Genomic DNA, 12,414 nt, shown 5'->3' on the forward strand with positions numbered 1-12,414 from the left:
CAAGCACCAAGCACCATGCTGCCAACACAACCAAGTCTGAGCTTCAGGCCACAGAGCCAGGCCAGGTAGGGGGGTCCAGTGCACACACCATCTGGGAGCCTGGCCCCCTCCTGACATTCAGTGCCGTCTGGGCGGAGTCTTACTTTGAGGCAGATATGAAACAGATGGAGAGCTGAGGATAAAAGTAAAAGCCTTGTAACCAGGAAACTCTGAAATAGAGAAGGTACAAAGTCAAAACAGTAGATGACAGGCTAATGACTGCCCACCTAACCTTGGAAAGCTGATTCCTCTTCTCTACTCACCAAATCCTACCTGGTCTTCAAGGCCGGGTCCTCTTTCCTCTCCTCTGGGGAGTGATGGAACACGTGGGGAAAGAGGAGGTCACTTTGGAGACCCAAGTTTGAATGCTGGTACCTCCACTTCTTGGCAAAATCACTTATTCTTTCATTCAACAAATATTTATGGAGCGCCTACTATGTGTGAGGCATTAGCCGGGTTTGGGGAACAAAGATAAACAAATCACAGCCTGTGCACCCATGAAGCTGACAATAGAGAGTCAGATGAGCCAACAGATGATATCATGGTGGGATGGTGATGTGATCGGGTGAGCACAGGCAGTTGGAACGCAGAGCGAGGCCCTAACCAGGCAGAGGATGTGCAGGGACCTGAAAGGGGCAGGCAGAATCCTTCAGGGAATTCCCTGGGACCAACCAAGGAAAAGTAGTCATTTATTCAACAAATATATAGTGTCTACTGTGTGCCTGGCACCAAGCAAGGCACTGGAGATACAATGAACCGCAGCACGGACTCATGGAACTTCACACTGCAGTGAGGGGATGGACGATAAATATAAATTGTGCTCAGTGCAATGACGGCAACACACAGCGTTGTGATCGAGAATAACACTGGGGTTGGGGAGGGGATACAAATGTGGGAGGGAGGATGAGAAAGAACCTTGCGGTGTTGGACCACACTTAAAGGTGTCATATGAATTTACTATACAATATTTATATATCCTATCTGTGTCTGATAAAGGTTCTAGAAGCAGTGATACTTCCAGAAGTACTGAGTTTACCCTGTGTTTAGATCTTGGTTTCTAATAGACCTCTCTGTGACGGGAAACAGAATTCCTTGAAGAACCCCCAGGGCTGGTACAGAGGAAATACAAAGAGTGCCTGGAAGAGAGAGGTGGGGAGGAGAAGAGGAAAGAGGAGGAGGAGGAGGAGGAGAAGAGGAAAGAGGAGGAGGAGGAGGAGAAGAGGAAAGAGGAGGAGGAGGAGAAGGGCAAGAGGAAAGGGAGGAGGAAAACAAGAAGGAAGAGCTCAAAACCTGAAGAGGACACAGGAATCAAATGGAAAAATCTCCCACTGGATGAATATGGAACAATATACATATTAAAATGGATAATGACTTAATAGATTATAATACATTAAATAATACATGAGCAATGAACACGTGGCTATCCTAAAAATAAAAACAAATAATAAGTGGAGAAGAAGGGAAATTACAGTAGACTGTAATTCATAAATACAGAGGAAGAATTAGGAAATTCATGTCTTGAACCCAACATAGTAATAATTGATTCAGGCAAGAAACATTAAAGGATGTTAAAATCTTTAGGTCAACTTTTGTTGGAGAACAGGATATTTACAGGGTCTCAAACGTCTTTCCACAGACTTTTTTTTTTTTTTTTGGCCACATGGCCTTCAGGATCTTAGTTCCCTGACCAGAGATCAAACCCGTGGTCCCTGCAGTGGAAATGTGGAGTCCTAATCACTGGACTGCCAGGGAATTCCCTCCACAGACTATTTATTCATCACAAAGATGATAAAGGTAACTTTAGAGTGGAGAAGCCTGGCACACGTGACCTTAACCAAGGGATCAAAGTTAACATCACCAGTAATGGGATGAATTATGTCCTGTGCCTCCTGATATGAGGCACCAAGAAGGACACACAGTATTTCTAGGCTTTCCTGCCAAAAATTTGCAACCTGATTTATTCATAAAACAACAGCAACAACAAATAACCTAGGGGACATTATGTGATATTGTGATTTACAATAAGAAATATATATTTCATCTTTGTCCCCATTTCTGGCACAGAGCTCCTAAAACCCTTGGAATTTCCCAATTGATAAGAGCAATGGGAGTATCTTTTCTTTTAGTATTTGGTCTTTTGTCCTTGGTTTCTGAAATAATGCCAGGGCCATAAAAGTGAAAGGAATGTCCTGTGTCATAACAAGTGTCATAACAAATCCCCTTCAATCACACCTGAGTTTATGTTAATGGGATGACTTTTGGAAAGCCCCTAAGGATGGGAGCTGGTTGCCAGGGGAACCAACCATGCGATTAGAGGGTTGGAACTTTCAATCCCAAACTTCCAAGGAGGGGAGAAGGGCTAGAGATTGAGTTCAATCACCAATGGCCAATGATTTAATCAATCGTGTCTATGTAACAAAGTCTCCACAAAACCCCAAAAGGACCACGTTTACAGAGTTTCTGGATTGACGAACATGTGGAGGTGCTGGGAGGGTGGCACGCCCCTTCCCACATACCTTGCCCTGTGCATCTCTTCCATCTGGCTGTTCCTGAGTTGTATCCTTTTGTAATAAACTGGTAATCTAGTAAGTAAACTGTTTTCTTTCTTTCTTTTTTTTTTGGCTGCAGTGTGTGGCATGTGGGATCTTAGTTCCCTGACCATGGATCGAATCTGCGTCCCTGCATTGGAAGCACAGAGTCTTAACCACTGGACCACCAGGGAAGTCCAGTAAACTGTTTTCTTGAGTTCTGTGAGCCTCTCTAGCAAATTAATCAAACCTAAGGAAGAAGTGATGGGAACGACTGATTCATAGCTGGTTGGTTAGAGGCACAGGTATCAACCTGGACTTTCCCTTGGTATCTTGTATGTGGGGAAGGGACAGTCTTATAGGACTGAGGCCTTAACCTGCAGGATCTGACACTATTTCCAGGTAGATGGCCCAGAATTGAGTTAAATTGTAGGACACTCAGCTGGTGTCTCAGAAACGCTTGATGTGTGGAAAAACCACATATCTGGCATCAGAAGTGATATGGTATTGTAGAAGTATTGAGAATAGAGGAGACACACAACAGGAAGTGAGTTTTTCCTTTACACCTTCTCTAAAACAACTGGTCCAGACACAAAAATATCAATGTCTTGAAAGACAAAGAAAGGCCGAGAAACTGTTTGCAATTATGGTAAGTCCCCTACATATGAACAAGTTCCATTCCGAGAGTGCGTTCGTAAGTCCAATTTGTTGGTAAGTCCAACAAAGTTAGCCTAGGTATGCAACTAACACAGTCGGCTATATAGGACTGTACTGTAATAGGTTTATAATACTTTTCACACAAATAATACATAAAAAACAAACACAAAAAAATAAAGAAAACATTTTTAATCTTACAGTACAGTACCTTGAAAAGTACAGTGGTACAGTACAACAGCTGGCATACAGGGGCTGGCATCGAGTGAACAGGCAAGAAGAGTTACTGACTGGAGGAGGGAGAGGAGGTGGGAGATGGTAGAGCTGAAGGATCGTCAGCAATAGGAGACGGAGGGCAAGCTGCAGTTTCACTCATGCCTGACGTTGATGGCACAGGTTCTGGTTCCTTGCTGGAACCAGATGCATGTTCACACCTTTGAAAGTTCACAACTTGAAGGTTCGTATGTAGGGGACTTACCGTAAAGGAGCCTACAAAGGCATAACAGTGTGACCCGTGATCCTGGATTCGAAGACACAATTGCTATAATGGACATTATTGGGATAATTGGGGAAATTTAAATATAGATTGTATACTAGATAATGGTGTTGTATAGATATTAAGTAACCAGACTTGATATTTATATTATAGTTAGGTAAGAGAAAAATCCTTGTTCTTAGGAGATCCATGCTGAAGTATGTAGGGTAAAAGTTCATGATGTCTGCCACTTACTCTCACATATTTCAATAGGAATAAGAAGAAGAAAAAGAAGAAGAAAGTATATTCGTGTATATATATATATATATATAAAATATATGTGAAAAGAAAGACAAAGCAAATGTGGAAAAAAGTTGACTATTGGTGAATACAGGGAGAAGGTCTAAGGGTGTTCATTGTACTATACTTGCAACTTTTCTGTAGGTTTAAAATTGATCAAAATAAATTTTAAAATAAAAAGCTAAAAACATTCCCAGTTGAAAATACTTTGGGACTTCCCTGGTGGCGCAGTGGTTAAGAATCAGTCTGCCGATGCAGGGGACATGGGTTCGATCCCAGGTCCGGGAAGATTCCATGTGCCTTGGAGCAACTAAGCCCGTGTGCCACAACTACTGAGTCCACGTGCCACAACTACTGAAACCCATGCGCTTAGAGCCCGTGATCCTCAACAAGAGAAGCCACTGCAATGAGAAGCCTGTACACCACAACGGAGGGTAGCCCCCGCTCGCCACAACTAGAGAAAACCTGCGTGCAGCAATGAAGACCTTACGCAGCCAAAAATAAATTAAAAATAAATAAATTTAAACAAATAATAAAGAATAAAAAGCTAAAAACATTCCCAATTTAAAATACTTTGGACTGAATTCAGTGATCAAGTGTGAAATTTCTGTATCAACTCCATTTGTGATACCAAGTTTGGTAAAAGAATGAATGAATCAATTTAAAGATAGTGCATTTATCTTCCTTAAAATGACTAATGAAGGAGATGAGAAGCCAGAGGGGTAGAGCCAAGGAAAAAGGGTTTCAAAATGAGAGTGAAAAACAATCAAAGATGCTGCAAAGAAGTAAGATGTGGGCTAAGGTGTATCTGCTGGGTTGAGTAAAGGGAGAGGACTTTGGTGGAGCATCTGGTCAGCCGGGGAGTAGGAGGGAGGGCCAGGGAGTCATCAGTGAAGGGATGGTTGTGGAAGCCTGGGGAAGGATGGGGATGTGGAGTACGAGTAGACGATTTCGGTTGTTTTATTAATCGATTGAGGGAATTCCCTGGCAGTCCAGTGGTTAGGACTCCACACTTCCCCTGCAGGGGCCATAGGTTCAGTCCTTGGACGGGGAACTAAGATCCTGCAAGCCTCGAGGCGTTGACAAAAACAGACAAAAAAAAAGTTGAAGTTTTGAGCTTCCGAATTTTGACAGAAAGTGTGTGTGGTGGTGACTTGGGAGGGTGGTGATAAACAGCTAGCCCTCTTCTAGGCTTGCTACTGACTCCAGCAGCCGGGGAGGTTACTATCCACTCCCAGGTCACTCCCACCGATATTAACTGGTCACTGCCAGCCTGCGAGGTTATGTTATATTTATTCGTTCAACAAGCTTTTGCTGACGGTGGAAATATGACGGCCAGCAAATCAGACACAGCCCCGATCCTTACAGACCACGGGAAATTCCTTCTTTGCCTTGAAGTGGTATTAATCAAACTGGGCCTCTTTTAAAAGAATCTTATTTTCCCTCATTATAATGGTAGAAAGATTGAGAAGAAAAGTGTACAAAGGCAGAGAAAAAAAAAATCGCACTGGCAGATTTCCTTTCAGTATTTTTCCTACACATTTCCCCAGTCGCTTCCTATCAGTGTCCAAAAAAATGCAAGTTAATTTTAATTTTGGCCGCAAACCAAGAACAAAAAGGTTAAGTGCATTGAATTAATTTTTCAAGCCAAAGTTAAAGGCTCTGAGGATGATCTGCTGTCTCCAAGGGTCCAATCCCTGTTTTTTTCCACTAGCAGGTGTGATCACAGGCCTGGCAGAGGCGGGTAATGGCTTTCCCTCCTCAGCAAGGTTTCCTGCTTTGCAATTTTTTTTTCTTTTTACAAATTGAAATGCTGCATTCATTTGATAACGAATCAAGCAGAACAGAGGAGATTATGGTGAAAAACAACAGTGCCTCGCCCCTTCCCATCCTGTTCCACCCAACACCCTCCTGTGACCTAGAGGCAACCCCATTTTTTTTTTTAACGACATAAATGAAACAGCCAATTTTATTCAAATTCTCCAAAATTTATGCTCAATATGTTAATTGTTTCTAAAATGTTTCACCTTTGTATAATGGTTTTATTATTTCATCTTTCTTTTATAGTTTTTTCATTTTTTCTGTGTAGTTCTTCAGTAGAAGCCAGAGTCCTGAGTTGCCAGTTAGGAGCCTCTGACCTATTATTCTGATTAAGTTTCTTCTCAATATTCATGGCCAACATCTGGCTTCTAAATGAAAGGCTTTTAGTCTTTTCAATCACTTGCTGATAGGGTGAGACTGCACTGTTACCCATAACCACACGACCTAATTTAGAATCAATCTTGGCATCCAGTCTTGCATTTCTAATCAAATTTACAATTCACCTTTCAGCTTCTTCTGGAGTCATGTTCAGTTTATCTGCCAACATGTTTATGCTGCTACATTGATGGATGCGACAAAATGTCTCAAATACGAAGAGACGGGCATTTTCAATGAAATCCTCAAGACAAGCCACCAAGAAGAAATCATTCACTAGCATTGATTCACATTCCCTTAGCTTTTTCTGAGTCCCATCAAAGTCAAAGTTAACATATAAGCATTCAACAGACTCTGTAAGTGGGTTTTTATATGCGTAAGACTCCTGTTGAATAACTTTGACCAGATCTTTTAGCACCTGCCGGCGTTTTCAGACAGCTTTGTTTGTTATGACTGCTGTGGTCAAATAGCGGAGAATATGTGGACACATTGTCTGAATTGCATTAAGATACTGTGGCTGGTAAAGGAAGAGATCAGTAATGTTATCGCACCCTTTAGGGTGATTGCAGAAAACAAACAGAGACCAATGAGTGAGCCACATTCGCTGCTGAAGAGGTTGAAGTGGAGAACTCACAGAATTATTATCTATGGTCTCTTTTAGCGGTGTATGGTCTTCCATGGCTGCATCCCAATTCTGCATTAAGATTTCAGAGGCCAGTTTTCCCCAGAGTGAACTCAAAGCATTTCTATCCGTTGCTGGAACCAACACTCTAAAGAAGTGAAGATATTCTGCTGCTCCAGAGTAATTTCCACATTCATATTGGAATTTTGCATGTCTGTAGAGTGTATCTAGATATTCCTGCCTAAAACCATGCTTGTCTGCCAGGTAGTCAAACAGCATCTGACCATCCCTGGTTGACTGCATTTGAGGCAACCCCTTTTAATGGTTTCTGTTTTTATTTCTTTTGGAAGTTGTTTCCAAAAATCCTAGCTCAAATGCCCATACTTTATTTCTTTATATATCAACTTTAGTGAATGTTGAGTTTCCAATATAAAACATGAGGCATTTAACTCATTTACCCTCCCTCTCCCTCTCTTCTTCCCAATAATGACTATTTATATTATTATTTTTGTTTTTATATTAATTATTTTGGTTCCATCTACTTTCCTCAGCGTCTCTAGCAAGAGAGGCCAGCTTGTAACTCCTCTTTCTCTCCTCACTTCCACATGCAAACTTTTCTCAGCTTCACATTTATTGTACAAAGTCAAGATTTTGGGTATTTACAATTGTTCCTGAGACCACAAACAAGTCTTCTTGATTTTTCTATGTTGACTCCAAAGGTTGAGATCCAATGAACAGTATTGACATTATGAGGGCCTTGTGAATACTGGTCACACTCAAACAATGGGCTGGAACCCTGTGCCCCCTGCAGTAGAAGCGCGGGGTCTTAACAATTGGACCACCAGGGAAGTCCCAGGATTACACTTTCTATTCAATGCACTCAATCCCACAACCCAGGAGAATGTTTCAAGCATTAAGGTCATTGATTAATACTATGTCAATTAAATACCATCATGTCATATTATAACTTGCCTATCATTTAAACTATTATTTATTTATTTATTTTGGCTGCGCCGGGTCTTAGTTGCAGCACGCAAGATCTTCCTTGCGGCATGTGGGATCTTTTATTTTAGTTGCGCCACGTGGACTTCTTAGTTGGCCCACGGACTTCCTAGCTGGGGCATACGGACTCTTCGTTGCAGCATGCATGCGGGATCTAGTTCCCCAACCAGGGATCGAACCTGGGCCCCCTGCATTGGGAGTGTGAAGTTTTACCCACTGGACCACAAGGGAAGTCCCTTGCCTATTATTTAAATCAAGGATTTCTTCTTCAGTTTTTGAATTTTCCTAGAGATTCTGATGGCTTTTCTTTCTTCTTGTACTCCTTACCTATAGCATGTCTTTTTTTCCCCCGAGTTATTGTTCATACTATTTATACAATTCAAGCCACATTTTTGCTTCCTCCTCCAGTTAGAACCCATTACTCCCTAAGTCATCATCCTTCGTTCCCTGATCTTTGGGCTTAGATCCACTGTTTCCTGTACATTATTTTGTCTTCTTTCTGGTTTGCTACCACATTTTCTGGAATACATCCTCAATTTTCTAGAAAAGTGTGTGTGGAAGCCAACTTTGTGTGTCAGAACAAGTCTTTATCTGCTTGACCAGATATAGAATTCTAGGTAGAAATTATTTTCTCTCAAAATTGTGCAGGCATGTCTCCATTCAGTCTTCTAGGATTCAGTGGTATTGATGCAAAGTCTGTAGCCATTTTGATTCTTGTTCCTTTGGAGAGGAATAGTTTTTCTCTTTAGAAACTTTTAACATCTTCCCTTTATTCCTGACATTCTGAAATTTCATGAGGAAGTATTTAGATATGGATAATTTTTCATTCATCATCTTGAGCATACAATAAACCCTTTCAGAATGGAGACATGACTTTTTCTGGAAATTATCTCTTATTTTTTTCTAAGAGAGTTTCCTTCCCTCCAATTTATTCATTATTATTTTCTGGGGTTCCTAATAACTGTATGATCCTTCTGGATTGGTCCTCTGTGTTTGCTATCTTTTCTCCCTGATTTCCATTTTTCTTCTTTTCTTTTTTTTTTTATAAATTTATTTATTTATATTTTTGGCTGTGTTGGGTCTTTGTTGCTGTGCGTGGGCTTTCTCTAGTTGCGGCGAGTGGGGGCTACTCTTCGTTGCAGTGCGTGGGCTTCTCATTGCAATGGGTTCTCTTCATTGCAGAGCACGGGCTCTAGGTGCTCAGGCTTCAGTAGTTGTGGCACACGGCCTCAGTAGTTGTGGCTCACGGGCTCAGTAGTTGTGGTACACGGGCTTAGGTGCTCCACGGCATGCAGGATCTTCCCAGACCAGGGCTCGAACCTACGTCTTGTGCATTGGCCGGTGGATTCTTAACCACTGCGCCACCAGGGAAGTCCCCCATTTTTCCTCTTTTTATTCTATATTTTTAGAGATTTTTTTTCTTAACTCTATGTTGTAATCCTTCTATTGAACATTTATTTTTGCAACCACATTTTTAGTCTCTGCAAAATAATTTTTGTTCTCTGATTGTTCCTCTCTCACACAACATACTGTTCTTGCTTTATGGATATTTTGTCTTCTTGAATCTCCAAGTATATTAGATAGTTCTCTTTGTACTATGAATTATCTCTGTTTTCTCCAGTGTCAGTTTTTTTGTTTGCTTATTTTTGTCTTTCTTTGCATGCTACTGGTTCTCCCATATGCATGGTGATCATTGGTAATATTTAATAAAGAACTACCTAGGTATCCTGGATTTCCTCTGCTGGTATATAAATTATACTATTTCTCTTCTAGGTTTTTCCCTGGTGGAAATTTGGCCTAGAAATTCTTTGTGCATCAAGATAGGACATATCAACTGAAAGGCTTCAATTGGGGTAGGGAAGGTTGATGGTCAACTGTCAGGCAGTGGGCCACCCCAAATGCTAGAATGAGAAACACTTATTCTGAACCTCCAACATTCATGCCAGAAGCATTAACTTCCCTCAGACAATTGATTCCATTTCTTTGGAGACAAGATGTCTGACATTTTGTCTGAGGGAAAATGCCTTCTGGTGAGGAAGGGAAGTAGAGTCATAACTGATGCTGGTGGCCTGTCTTCCAGGCCTTCAATCAATTCTGGGTTTTCAGTCCCCCTTCTCCCACTTTCCTTTGCCTGTTGGCCAAGAACGTGGCCTCTCCTTGGCAACCTAAGCAGCCAGGCTTGGCTGGACACCCCCTCCATCTTTGCTCTCTTTCCTTTTGATACTGTCTACTTTGATTTCAATGGGATCTGAGGGGAGATTGGTGATGAGGAGTATGCCTGACCTGGGATCAGAAATCCTGTTTTATTTCCTAATTTTTCCCACGTCCAATACCCAGACTGACAAAGGCCCATGGTAATGGCTCACTCATCAAGCTCAGTGAAAATCAAAGAACTATTTAATGAATATCAGGGTCATCTCTAAACACAAGGCTCACATGTTCATCTCAGGGCTCTGGCCTCAGAGCTGAGGAGAGAGTAGGTAAACAGAGGAAGGAAACCGAATTACTTCAAGAAAACACAAGCATTGCCTTTATGTGGGTCAGGCTTTTCCAGATGGAGGTCTCTCTGGTCACCTGAAGGAAGGGGGCTTGTGCAGGAACAGATCCCCGTGGCTGACAAAACCAAGACCTTCCTCAGCTCAAGGCCTGGTGGGAAGAGCCAGCCACCCTCAGGAGTGCACACAAACTCCTCAGATTTTCTTCAGTTCCTCACCTGGCTCAGACAATGGTGTCTGGTACCAATTTGCATCTTGCTATTCTTTCCCTGACTTTTTCCAACTCTTGCCCAGTAACCTCAGATAATCCCTTTCCACTCTGTCATCCCTTTCTTCAACTCATTTGTATGCACCCAGAAAACCCTAATCACACACCTATTAAGCACAGAATAATAAGAGAAAACCTTGCTTCAAGGGAAAAAGGAAAGTCACAAGTTTGAAGTAAAATTAAATTTAAGTCAGTGTCATTAAGTGATATAAATCCTGAAAATGACCAGAATTCCTTCTGGGCTTTCCACCAAAGTCTCTTGGGCTTCTTCCTTCTCCCTGTATTAAATGTGAACCACTAGAATCCCAAATAAAGATCTGTCCATTCATTCATTAAATATTTATTGACTGCTCCCTGTTTGCCTGATACTTCGCTAGTCACCAAGTATAAACAGAGGAGAAGACATATGTCGTTCCTGTCCCCTTGGGGCTTTCAGTTCAATCAACCAACAAATGTTTATTAAGCATCTATTATGTAGGCTGAGAACTGAAACCAGGGATACTCATTCAGCTTAACATTGATTTTTTTTTTTTTTTAATTTATTTTTGGCTGCGTTGGGTCTTTGTTGCTGCACGCAGGCTTTCTCTAGTTGTGGCGAGCGGGGGCTACCCTTCGTTGCGGTGCGTGGGCTTCTCATTGCGGTGGCTTCTCTTTGTTGCAGAGCATGGGCTCCAGGCACGCCACGCGGGCTTCAGTAGTTGTGGCACACGGGCTCAGTAGTTGTGGCGCACGGGCTTAGTTGCTCCGTGGCATGTGGGATCTTCCCAGACTAGGGCTCGAACCCGTGTCCCCTGAATTGGCAGGCAGATTCTTAACCACTGCACCACCAGGGAAGTCCCAGCACTGATTTTTTTTTTTTTTTTGGCTGCGTTGGGTCTTCGTTGCTGCGCACAGGCTTTCTCTTGTTGCAGCGAGCGGGGGCTATTCTTCGTTGTGGTGCTTGGGCTTCTCATTGCAATCACTTCTCTTGTTGCAGAGCACGGGCTCTAGGCGTGCAGGCTTCGGTAGTTGTGGCACACGGGCTCTAGAGCACAGGCTTAGTAGTTGTGGTGCATGGGCTTAGTTGCTCTGCGGCATGTGGGATCTTCCCGGACCAGGGCTCGAACCCATGTCCCCTGCGTTGGCAGGCGGATTCTTAACCACTGCGCCACCAGGGAAGTCCCTTAACATTGATATTAACATGACTATTCCACTGCCTTCATTGGCATAACATTTTTCCAAGAGACTTCTGCCCAGAAAGATGAATGTTGCAAATTAACTTTATTGCTTATTTATTGCTGACAGTTGGCACCCTAAGACTGTCTGAACCCCTCACCTCAAAATCCTCATTATTCTGTGTTCATTCTAAACTATTACGCCATGACCCTTCCCCAACCCTAATCAACCCCCGCTCCTACCCCATCATGGAAAGACTCTTCCCCTTTAAATGAGACTTCAGCGTCTCAATAAATGTCATGGCCTTACTCATCTCCCTGTGAAGTGTTGTCAGACTGTCAAGGGGTAAGCAATAAACCTGGCTTTATCTAGTCAACAGGTTGCTCTTGTGATATCTGGGGAGCCAGCATTTGACAAGGTGCTGGGAGCACAGTAGTAACTGATGTCCTCATAGAGTTTACATTCTAGAGATAGCCGATAAGCAGATAAACCAGGAAATATGTAATTTGTATTTTACAACGTAGTTGGGGAGATAGTAGCCAAACAGATCATTACAAATTACAAACAGATCATTACAAAATAACTAAGAAAGAAATAAAGAATAGAGAACGGGGGAAGTTGGGAACCTAATTTTAAAAAATGATCTAGAAAACTCTCTTTGAAATGACTTGAGCTGGGGG

The 12,414-nt window shown here is 42.3% G+C and overlaps 1 pseudogene; it reads right to left on the reverse strand.

Annotated features, from left to right (window-relative positions):
- Positions 1-6,089: 6,089 nt before the first annotated feature.
- Positions 6,090-7,117, reverse strand: LOC132355192 (eukaryotic translation initiation factor 3 subunit E-like; annotated as a pseudogene).
- Between the last annotated feature and the right edge of the window lie 5,297 nt (positions 7,118-12,414).

The sequence above is a fragment of the Balaenoptera ricei genome, chromosome 20, assembly GCF_028023285.1.
Source record: "Balaenoptera ricei isolate mBalRic1 chromosome 20, mBalRic1.hap2, whole genome shotgun sequence".
Taxonomy (NCBI): Eukaryota; Metazoa; Chordata; class Mammalia; order Artiodactyla; family Balaenopteridae; genus Balaenoptera; species Balaenoptera ricei.